Raw genomic sequence first — 11,204 nt, 5'->3', positions numbered from 1 at the left:
ATATAGGCGACACCGAATTTCTTGGCACAGGTTAATTTTAGGTGGCCATAACAATTATAGCTAAAAATATAGCATCATCTTGGGAAAGTTATACATAAATCACTTTTTAAAACTTCACCGTTCACTATGATACCTCCCAACATGGAGCTATCATGTTAGGGATTTTGGAACATCATATGTATAATATTGTATAACAACGTCAGATAAGTTGTAAAAATTGTAGTGTTGTGATATCGAGATTTGTCTTTTGGTAATGTTAGAGGTAGGATTAGGTTAGGAAGTGTTTAGGATTTATTTTGCATTTATTATATATATATATATATATATATATCGTTCATTTCTACCTTAAGTTTTTATATTTCTCAAAGATTTTAACACATTTCCCTTCATTTTCAGCCATCTTGATAGAAATTCGTCAAAATTACTGAATTTTAAGTTCATCATCTTCAATCTTGTCTCATCTGACATCAGTAACACATATTTAGGAAATTGTCAATAAATCGTCGCTTTTCTTTGAAGTATCTCGTAATTTGCTCATTAGCCGATCTTCGTATTATTACGTCACTATGTTGTTGTCTCGAATGGTGTCGGTTTTCAAGAGAGCAATAGCTAGATTCTGCCCGTCTATTGTTTTTAATAAAAGTGGTAAAGTACGCTGCTGCAGAACAGATTTATGCAAAAATATTTTTAAAAGTGTTATTCAACTGACAATTTTCCGATTTATAAGTTCGTAGCTGAACGGAACGGAGCGAACAGTGTTAAATTTGGTGAGGCAGCTTACGTGTTGATTTCCCTAATATGGCGAATGTTGACAAGTCATATTGTTCTTCAAAGGTGTGCATTTTTTTGTGAACTAATGAGTTTATAAAAATAAATTGGTCCAAATAAAGAAAAGAGGAATTAAGAAGATCATGTGTGAAGGACTGCCAATGTAAGTAAAGCCGAAACTGGAGGATGAATATTTAAGCCCCTTGTTTGTGAGTAGGACATTGTGTGCTTATTATTGGAAGAACAATAGTTCGAATCTGAAGTGGTATGATTACCCGTCACTACTGGATTACTGTAAGTAATGTATTGTTTTAAACGTTGAGTGAAACAAAGTGTCAAGTGCTTGTAAACCTGCATTGGGATTTTTTAACCTTAAAAATTTACCGAGTAAGATACAGTTTTATGATGGTGTGTTTCATAATGTACTTCAGTGCAATTATGCATTCGTAATCCCTTCCGTTCCCAAAGGATATCACCCAATTACTCAAACAATATGTGACAGCTTAAGTTTATTTAAGAAAAGGGGGGAATAGAACAAATTAGTGATAAAAAGTAAGAATATGATCTTTTGACGTAATTTTCTTTTGAAATGACCATCTTATAAAAAAAATCAAGGTAAGCCTAATCTCAGATATGCGGTAGCATTTTTGTTATTTCGATTGTTTGGCCATGTATTGTTTCGACCCCCAAATGTAAACAAATCAAAATAGGAGATAGGAACGACATTTTCTGGCATCGAATTTATGGAGTATGTTTAGTACAAGGGGTCCAGAAGCACGTATAATACACAAAATTTACAGGAGAAATGAATGATGCAAGTATTTAGACGTAACATAACGTAACCAAATCTAACATAAAGTAACCTAAGCTAACCTGAAGTAACCTAAATTAACCTAATATTAGGAGAAATAATCAAAATTTTATCATTTTTTGGAAAAATATGCGGGACCCCTACACTAATATAACATAAACTAAACTAACTTAACCTAACTTAAACTAACCTACACTAATCTACCCTAAACTAACCGAATGTGAACAGAAATTACCAATATTGTAACATTTTTTTTTAGAGAAAAGAGCTGGACCCCTTCTGCTAAACATAGGCCGAATTTATATATTATATACAATTTTTTAACCTACTAAAGTATTCGTATGGAAAAATCTTGAAATATTATTCCGAACCTGTACTTTGGCTGAGAGAAACTGATAAGTTGTGTTGCTAAGATTTCGATAGGGGTAACTGGTTATTTCTACATTGTGTACTTATTCATTTAGGTGCAGAGGCACAGTAAGTGACAAAACCGCATCACGACTTTTAACATTGGCCTTCAATGCCAACCAAAACATCTTTACAAACAAATAAAAAAAAATACTGTTTTATGTGTGTGTGTGTGTGTGTGGTGTGAATGCGTTGTTGTAGGTTCGATTAGGTTAAGATTTTTTTCATGTTCTTGTGTACCGGTACATTTCATTTGTACATGTTAGGTTAAGTTTATTTTGATATGTATGTGGCAAAGTGTGGTGCTTATTACTTCAAGCTGTAGTGTACAGCTATGGATATGAGAATTTTTTCTATTGATGAAATTACTAAAAACAAATGAAAGAAGGCACATATATGTAAACAAAGCAAACGGTTAGTATATAATATGAAAGTTAATGTGATGTGTGTGGAAAATTTATGAATGCCATATATGTATGTTGAATTTTAAAATGCTTGGTCACAAGTGGTGACACGTACTTTGTACAGCTTAACAATAGGAGCGTAAAGCAAACGTACCGTGCATCCCTATCTTCAGTAGAACCTTTGTGAGAATGCTACGCAGCTTCCTTGAAACAAGTAAAGGTTTAGATTAAAAATAACCTGTTTTATTTGTAATTCAAAGAAATAATATAGTAGAATCTCTTTTTTATTTGTTTGGTACAGTACATCTTGATCAGTTATTTGCACAATAGTTTGTCTTCCTATCCGTCGTGCTGACAAATCACCGTAGGATAATGGCATAGAGGAAATTTTACAGGGAACCCATCACTGGATATCACGAGTCATGATTTTTTAAGAAAATTTTCTAAACTTCATGTTTCTTTATATATATATATATATATATATATATATATATATATATATATATATATATATATATATATATATATATATATATATATATATATATATATATATATATATTCCGTTGTGCAAACTTCATACAGGAAGTAACACTTTTAGGGCAGGTCATTTGAGTTCCGATCCTTTCATCCTCGACTTTGGAATGAATGAGTGCATCTCTGGTTGCGAGTTATTTTTCTGTCATGGCCACATAGACTTGTAGCTGGTTAAACTGGTAATATACTCAAACGCACCTTGGTCCCGAGCAAGCGAACATCTGACAATAACAGTATACACAATCACAGACAATGTGTCACATTACACATACAATTATTTATTATTAATATTTTATAAGATAAGGTAAGTTACAACTATGATGTTGGGCAATAATTGCGTACGAATTTATGGTATATGAACTGCAAGAACATATATCGCAAAATAGGTAATTCCTGAAGAAGGGGCATACATCTGTGCTTCGGTTCAGGGAAGGATTAAACTAGTGGGTCTGCACGTAAAAGAAGACGGGTACTAAAGACATATAGAGTCACCTACATTCCTTGTAAGCAACTAAAATTGCCAATGATCATAATCTTTGTACAACTTTTTGCCCTCAGATCAATTCTGATGGTACATGGAATTGAATCATAAAAGTTGTGATGGTAACAAGATGGATTTTACAGGATTCCATGCTCAGTGCATTACTGAGTTCCGTAAGAGTGAATTCAGGGCAAAATCTGAGCTGGACTAGGACTTCCAAATCATGCACATGTACGGAGATTGGGCTGGCCATTGAAGAGGTTCAACTTGATCCTGACGTTCCTCAAATCACGCCGCAATAGATTCAGCTATGTGAATAGGTACATTATCATCCTAGAACCCAAAGTAATGCACAAATTGGATTGGTAAATATAGTCTCTTCGCAAGTCTGCCATCGTTATGCCGCGCAACACAAAATTTTCCTCTTGATTTTGTGATATGTTTACGATTTTAGTTTGGGTGGAATTAATTGACATTTTATTCCCAATGCAAATGAAATTTTACAATTCTGCACAATTTCTCGTAAATCCAGATACGTTCTTGTAACAGTTTTGTTCATTGAGAATGTTAATTGCAAAAACGTAGTTGACAATAAGTATGGGGCAGCCTTCAAGAAGCAAAAAAGTTGGAAAAACATCTACAAGAAGAGTAATGTTTAACAACTATGAACAAATATTTCCAAAATAACAATCATTATCAATTTCATTATAGAAAATACGTGTTATTCCGTACTTATTAATTTGGATTGAATATATTACTTTAAATATACCACATTGACTTGGCACGTAGTCTTCCGTTGCAAGCTCTGCTATCGGCTGAAGTAATTCCACTCCCTTTCGCTAAGGCTCTCTCGGTTAGCAGCAGCTTAACACTTATTGGCTCAACGCGTAGATGTGTCGAGAGTGAGCTTTAGTTCGCATTTTTGCCATGGCTCAACATATTTTGCCAGCACCGTAATACAGAACTTTATTTAGCAGAATTTAAAAGTGGAATTAGTCTTTTTCCGATTTAAACTTTTACTTAAATCTTTAAAGAAAGGTAGCAAGGGAAGGAGATTCAAAATGTGTATATCAATTCTGTACGCTTAATAAGTAACACGAAGATGTTTTTCTCTGTAGCGTATGTCAAAAACCCCTGACTGAAGTTTCCTTATGGTAATGAACGCCCCATCCGTGTGATTCTCTCTTCTCTTCTTAGAATCTCATCCCAATAATTCTTTCAAATCCTGAATTTGGTTTTATTATCCTTTGAGACCTTACGGCTTACATTGAAGCGATTTTACACAATTTACACAAAGTAAAGATCTATGTTGTTACCATAAATGTTTTGGGCCAAATATCATTGCAATACTTACCGTAGATTATCATTTTCCTTCTCCCAGGTATGTTAATCAGTGAAGGAAAAATGGAAGAGAAATGAAACAAGTAATACCGGATATAAAGGTGCAAGAATTTCGTTGGAACATTACTACTGGAAGTAAATTATATACCAAAGCAGAAGATATTCACATTGTATGATCCACCTCATCTCCTTAAGTGCACAAGAAATATGATATATCGCCATGACATTCGTGTGCCTGTGAAAATTGGGGAAAATCTGATGGTGAAAACGGGAAGTTGGGTGCACATACGTAAGAGCTATGAAGTTGATTCGACCCAACTTATGTTAAAATCTCTGCATAAACTGACTGCAGCGCACTTAGATCCAGTTGGGTTTAAGGCTATGAAAGTGAGCACAGCAGCCATACAGTTGCATCAACTCTAAATCATCAAGTAGCTTACGGTAAGTTTCATTTGTCTGAAAATTCTTTTTTTTATTATTATGTTCACGTATTTGCTTGTGTAATTTATCAAATATTTGCTAACGTTTGTTAGTGTAAATGTTGATTTATGGAAGTAACCTTAAGCCTTTCCACAACGCAGGTTATAATTAGGAATTAACTTGCTGAAATGTCTTTTCTCCATGCGGTCTATGGGAAATATTGTAACCTCAATCTTTAAATTAATTATATCATCTTGTCCTTATATATAATGTAAATTCTTAAAATGTCATAGGTTATCTCCATAGAGACAAATTCAAAACGGCATGTGCCATATTTTACAACACTCCGCTGGAATTCGTTATTACTGTTTTAGTTAATAACTTTGCAGTTGTGTATTTAAAGGTCACGAAAACTTACGTTAAAATCTTTAAAATAAGCGTTAAGCTTTAAGCTGTTGTTTGGTAGGACATATTTTATAAAATAAATACATTATTTTGTAACCCTTATTTAACAATACGCATACCGTATACTTGTGCATCCATAGTAGTTAGGAGTTTCCTAATCGGGACAAGTGTGATTGCTTTTTTACATTATATACAGACTTGGAAATTTGTAAATCATGACCTTGAAAACTTGTAGAAATCAGGAATTCGTGGTCGCCAAATAAATGGGAACCCTGTTAAGCTACCAGCAATATTTAATCTATATAAGAACTCTGACTACTTACACCATCGTATCAAATATTCCAGTTTCTCCTCTGGAGTTATTGGAACGGGTTATTAGCTGGGTTTTACTGTAATAGTAACTAATTAACATCATACGTCTTACGAGAAATATATTTCTAAGAAAACAGTATGGTATTTCATTATTAATATTGAAATAGAACTTCGCGTTTGAGATTTTTATTTTATTTATTTACTTTTACAAATCAATAGCAGGATTGGCACGGAGCAGAAAAGTCGGTGATGGAAGAAACAGTCAGGAAGGTATTGGCACCCAATATTGCGAACCATAAGATTGTTATGGGATCGATGAAACATCTTTATCATACTCAAATCATTCGTGCCTACATTGTTATAGAGGTAACGTATAAACTAGGAATGCAATGGATATACTCGATTGCAATGAAATGAGCTGAGCGAGCTTAAGCAACGTAATCAGTTTATTGTGACTTTTTAAAATAATCAGTATTTTTCATAAGAATCGCACAATTCTTCGTCTTGACCTTTTGTTCCGGCTAAAAAAAGTTTAAAAAATCGTTAATTTGTTTTTAAATTGTGATTAAAATTGTAAATTTTTACGCTAAAAAAATAAAAGGGCTTCGCCGGAATTTTTGAAAATCACGCGCAGATTTTAATTGTTGAGAAAAAAATCACGTGAAAACTTTTTCCCCATGTTAAGTCTATGGAAGCGTTTTTCGCTGATTATTCCTCGATGGTACATCGGATTTTTGATTTCGACCTATGTTGTCACTCAGCACGACATACTCTATCAGCGTGCTAAGTTTGGTTGAGATCGGCCAAACGGTATAGGAGGAAGCGTTTTTCGGTCATTATTCCTCGATGGTACATCGGATTTTTTATTTCGACCTATGTTGTCACTCAGCACGACATACTATATCAGCGTGCTAAGTTTGGTTGAGATCGGCCAAACGGTCTAGGAGGAGTTCGCGGACAACCAAACGGCTAACCCGAGTATAAGAGCTTCGCTCGCTCAGCTCAATAAAACTAAAACATGAAATTGTTAAGATACACTGTAAATGTTACTTTTATAACAACATTGTCCAGTGTAGAAAATTCTTAAACAAAAACAAATCTATATCAAACAAAATTAAAACGAATCAATTGCACATTAAATTAATGTAAGAAGTGTTATTGCCTTATCAATTCCACAGTTTAAAAATTTAGACGTAATACATCAGATTTTCATAAACGAATTGTATTATTATTATACTTTTTAAAGGTTTTAATAAAAAAAAAATAGGTCAGATCTCCATAAAAGCAGGCAAAAGACAAATTTTGATAGTCAACATGTCCACACTAATCAGTAAATCCTATTACCTTCTTAAATACTGGTAAACTGCGCTAGTCATTTAAAGAAACAGAACTGTATATTTTGTTTTGTCACATGTGTTATAAATTTGCTTTTAAGGTGTATTCCGGCATAGGAGATAATTTCTTTCCGTCGCTATAGGTGTATTGCCTGCCGATGCTCTTGCTACTTGTCAAGTAGTAGGGACCATGAATAAACTGTTCGACAGTTTTAATGGAGTGAAAGCAGCCCCTGGAGGAACAGATGGTTTGCGATCGCAGCTTCGAGTGTCGCATGAAGGTCTCCACTTGAACTTCTGGAATAATGCGATCGGAGAGATCGTCCACCTGTTGTTCATCCAGGAACCAAATTGAAAGAAAGTATTACACCTGCATCTCAAGATGGGTGGATTTGGACCATTAGGGGAACACTGCAGCTGTGGGATTTTATGAAAGAGAACGGTTTTCGGTCCTTATGCACTAAATATCTTAATCAAGATCCCCTTGAACACGTGTTTGGTTGCATTTGCTCGCACTGTGGAGCAAATGTTAACCCTACAGTGCAACAGTTCAAGCAGCATTGAAGACTGCGGTTGTAAATTATTTAGCGTATAGTGATTTAAGAGGGGCAAACTGTGAGGAAGAAGCTAATCCAGCCCCACTTCTGACTAATTTGAGGGAATTGTTCAGACAAAGCGGGATTTGCAGATCAAATCAGAAGGGTATGATAATAGTTTTCCTACGTTCCCTGGAGTTGAAACTGACGCTGACGAAATGGTAACTATGTCAGTAGCCTATGTTAGCGGTTTCATTGCTAGACGGCTGCTGGCTAATAGCACATGTGATAGTTGTAGGTCCTGCCTCACTTCTGAAAATCATGATGAGTTGTTTGAGGTTGGGATAGCTTTCAAAGAGTACTCTGACAAGTCTTACAGCCTTACTTATCCTTCTGCGAAGCAAGTTAAGACTGTGGGACTTGGAGCTACTACAGTAGAAACTGTCCTTCCAGAAATAGCTCATCTTGACGGGGTGAGAAAACGGATCACATGTGCTATTAGCCAGAATGTTAGTTTCGAGTGGCTAGAGAAAGGGTGTACAGAGCATCACGAATTCCTAGCCCAGGGTATAATAGAAGGCATCTGTAAAATCTAAAACTTGGTGGTGTAAGAGAGTGAACAGAATGCATACAGAAAACAGTTCACACCAGTCTTCAACTAGGAAGTTGAAAATTTTAAGTAACAAGTATTACAACTTAAGGAAATTGCGAAATGCAATGGTATTCCTTTCATTGATGAATATACATGTGAGACATGAACATTGTATATTATTAGACCTATAACGTAAAGATTCTCTAGAATATATATTTAACATATAAAGGCATGCAGTACTTTTGCATCCCTGTTTAAAATTCTCCAAGTGTCCAGTATTATGTATATAAGTGTATATACTGTTTCTGTTTTAAATGTTAGTTACAGTTTCAAATGCTAAGTTCAACGGCATATTCTCATTTGAATGATAATCTTATTTAGTCGTTCCGTGTATTTATTTACCTTTATGTGTTGTCAATCATAAGTTAGATAAAAGATACCATTTTGTAATATTCTCATTATGATGAAATCAGCTGCAGTGTCTCTCAACTTGAATTGTTTATTGAGGTATTTGCGTATAAAGTGTATTTGGAAAGTTCATCAACTATATTTTAAGATTTGTTTACTGTGTTAACTAGTTTGTACATCATTCTTATAGAATTTGGAATACCGAAAAAGCTAATTACATTAATTAAGATGTATTTAAATGAATCACAAAGTAAAGTCTGGCTAGGAAAATTTTTGTACACGAGCTTTCATGACAAGAACGCCCTGAAACAAGGAAATACGTTGTCCCCATTATTCAACTTTGTCCTGAAATACACTATAAGGAAAATCAAAGATAGCAACCAGGGCCTAGAGTTGAACAGTGTTCACCAAGTTATGGCGTATGCTGATAATGTAAATCTAATTGGGGATGATGGGAGAACAATAGAAAAAATGCAGAGGTCTTATTAAACGCTTGTAAGGACATGGGTTTAGAAGTAAACGCAGAGAAAACTAAATACATGGAAGTTCGTTGGGATCGTAATAACAGCAAATGATGGATGCGTTAAAATATTAAATAATACTTTTGATAAAGTGGATACTTTCAGTTATCTAGGATCAATATTAACAGACGAAAACCACACTCACGAAGAAATTAAATGTCGACTAAAAGCAGGGAATTCGTGTTGTTATTAAGATCAAAATATCTTATCGCCGCGAATTTTGCCGAGGAATTTGAAGCTTAAAATATATAAAAAGATAATTATGCCTGTTATTCTGTATGGTTGCGGAACGTGGTCGCTTACTCTGAGGGAAGAACGTAGACTGAAAGTATTTGAGAACAAGACCCTGAGGCGAATATTCGAACACAAGAGAAACGGGAATGAGGAATGGCGGAAACTTCATAAGGATGAATTACATAATTTATACGGTTTACCCAACATTGTTAGGGTAATCAAATCTAGTAGGCTCAGGTGGGTAATTCATGTAACCAGGATGGAAGAAAGTAGAAACACTTTCAAAGTTTTAACTGGAAATCCAATCGGAAAACAATCATTAGGAAGACCTAGGAGCAGATAGGAGGGCAATAGTAAGATGGATCTCGCAGAAATAGGAATATAAAATAGAAATTGGATCCAGAAGGCTAAAGATAGAAGTCAGTTGAGAACTTTTGTGAACGCGGCATTGAACCTCCGGGTTCTATGCGGCGTAGAGTTAGTTACTTTAGTTAACTAGTTTGAAAAAAAAAACTGGTATGTGTTATGATGGTGGGTGTGTTTAATATTACATAACGAGTAGGGCTATATACTAATAAATTATGACAAATTTAAATTATTATACTACAGTCCATTGAGTACTTAGCTTTGTTGCTTGTTTCAATCTACTGGAGCAACCATGATCAATTTCTAATATTATTTTGTTTATATTTTTCTAAACCGATATGGATGTATACATTTTCGTTTTCGTTGCTTCTCAGATGATGGGGATTGAGATTTTTTCTTAATGAATTTCTAGTGTGTGGTATATTCTTGTTATTTAGCGAGTTACAAAGTTTTTAGTGTGTTGCACAATATTTTGTTCAGTATATATATATATATATATATATATATATATATATATATATATATATATATATAGATAGATAGATAGATAGATAGATAGATAGATAGATATATATGTGTGTGTGTGTTTAAAATATTTGAGTATACATATTTCTTTGTGGATTTTACAGATGTGTGTCCTTTATAATCAGCTTTATATGTGTATTGCAATTTTAACTCCATTTGGACATAATAATTGCTTAACTCTTGTTGAAACCATAGATAATGTAATAAAGATTTTGTATCTGTAAAATTGAATAAAGGAAAATATAGCCAATCGTAGTGTGTAAAAAGTAAGCCTACCGCGAGATATTTTTCTACAGTTGTATTGTTAATATGTAATAAGAGTTTAGTGCTAATGAGAAATAAAAGAAGCTGTGGTAATCTTGATTCTTTTTTTTTCAGTCCGTACTTTCCCCTGATCATTGTTTACTTCCGTTACTTAAATATTATCCTCTACTACATATCTAGGTGTCTCATTACGTAACAATGGTCGCAGAACTTGCGAATTACAAACAGCAATTATAACTACTCTGCAGATTATCGCAAGATGAAACTCAAATCTGCCGGGACGTTAACGTAAACATACAGTTAAGGAACAGCAAGAAAAAAGTGAGTTTTATGTGAGGCTGACATTCAGGTATCTTTTTAACATCACAATTATGCACCAATAAATGAAATGAAATCTTTGAGTTTAACGTCCCACGATTATGCCTGTTAGGCTATGGGAGAAAATGACTAGAGCAAGTAAATGGTGACGGAAGAATTGGTAGGATGAGGAAGTGGGAGGAAACGGGAGTAGCTCGAGAAAACGCACTAGCAAGATGT

The 11,204-nt window shown here is 34.2% G+C and overlaps 1 long non-coding RNA gene across 2 annotated transcripts; it reads left to right on the top strand.

Annotated features, from left to right (window-relative positions):
- Nucleotides 1–693: 693 nt before the first annotated feature.
- On the top strand, nucleotides 694–10,753 carry LOC145684008 (uncharacterized). 2 transcript variants are annotated; one of them, XR_014131226.1, is made up of 4 exons: nucleotides 694–931; nucleotides 4,791–5,191; nucleotides 6,107–6,253; nucleotides 7,365–10,753. It is a non-coding gene; the product is annotated as an uncharacterized LOC145684008 (long non-coding RNA). The 2 variants fall into 2 exon arrangements; XR_014131227.1 differs by having other exon boundaries at nucleotides 694–1,062; nucleotides 6,107–10,753.
- The last annotated feature ends 451 nt before the right edge of the window (nucleotides 10,754–11,204 follow it).

This window comes from Thermobia domestica, chromosome 4 (assembly GCF_964235325.1).
Source record: "Thermobia domestica chromosome 4, izTheDome1.hap1.1, whole genome shotgun sequence".
Lineage (NCBI taxonomy): Eukaryota > Metazoa > Arthropoda > Insecta > Zygentoma > Lepismatidae > Thermobia > Thermobia domestica.
This window is presented reverse-complemented; position numbering and strand designations above follow the sequence as displayed.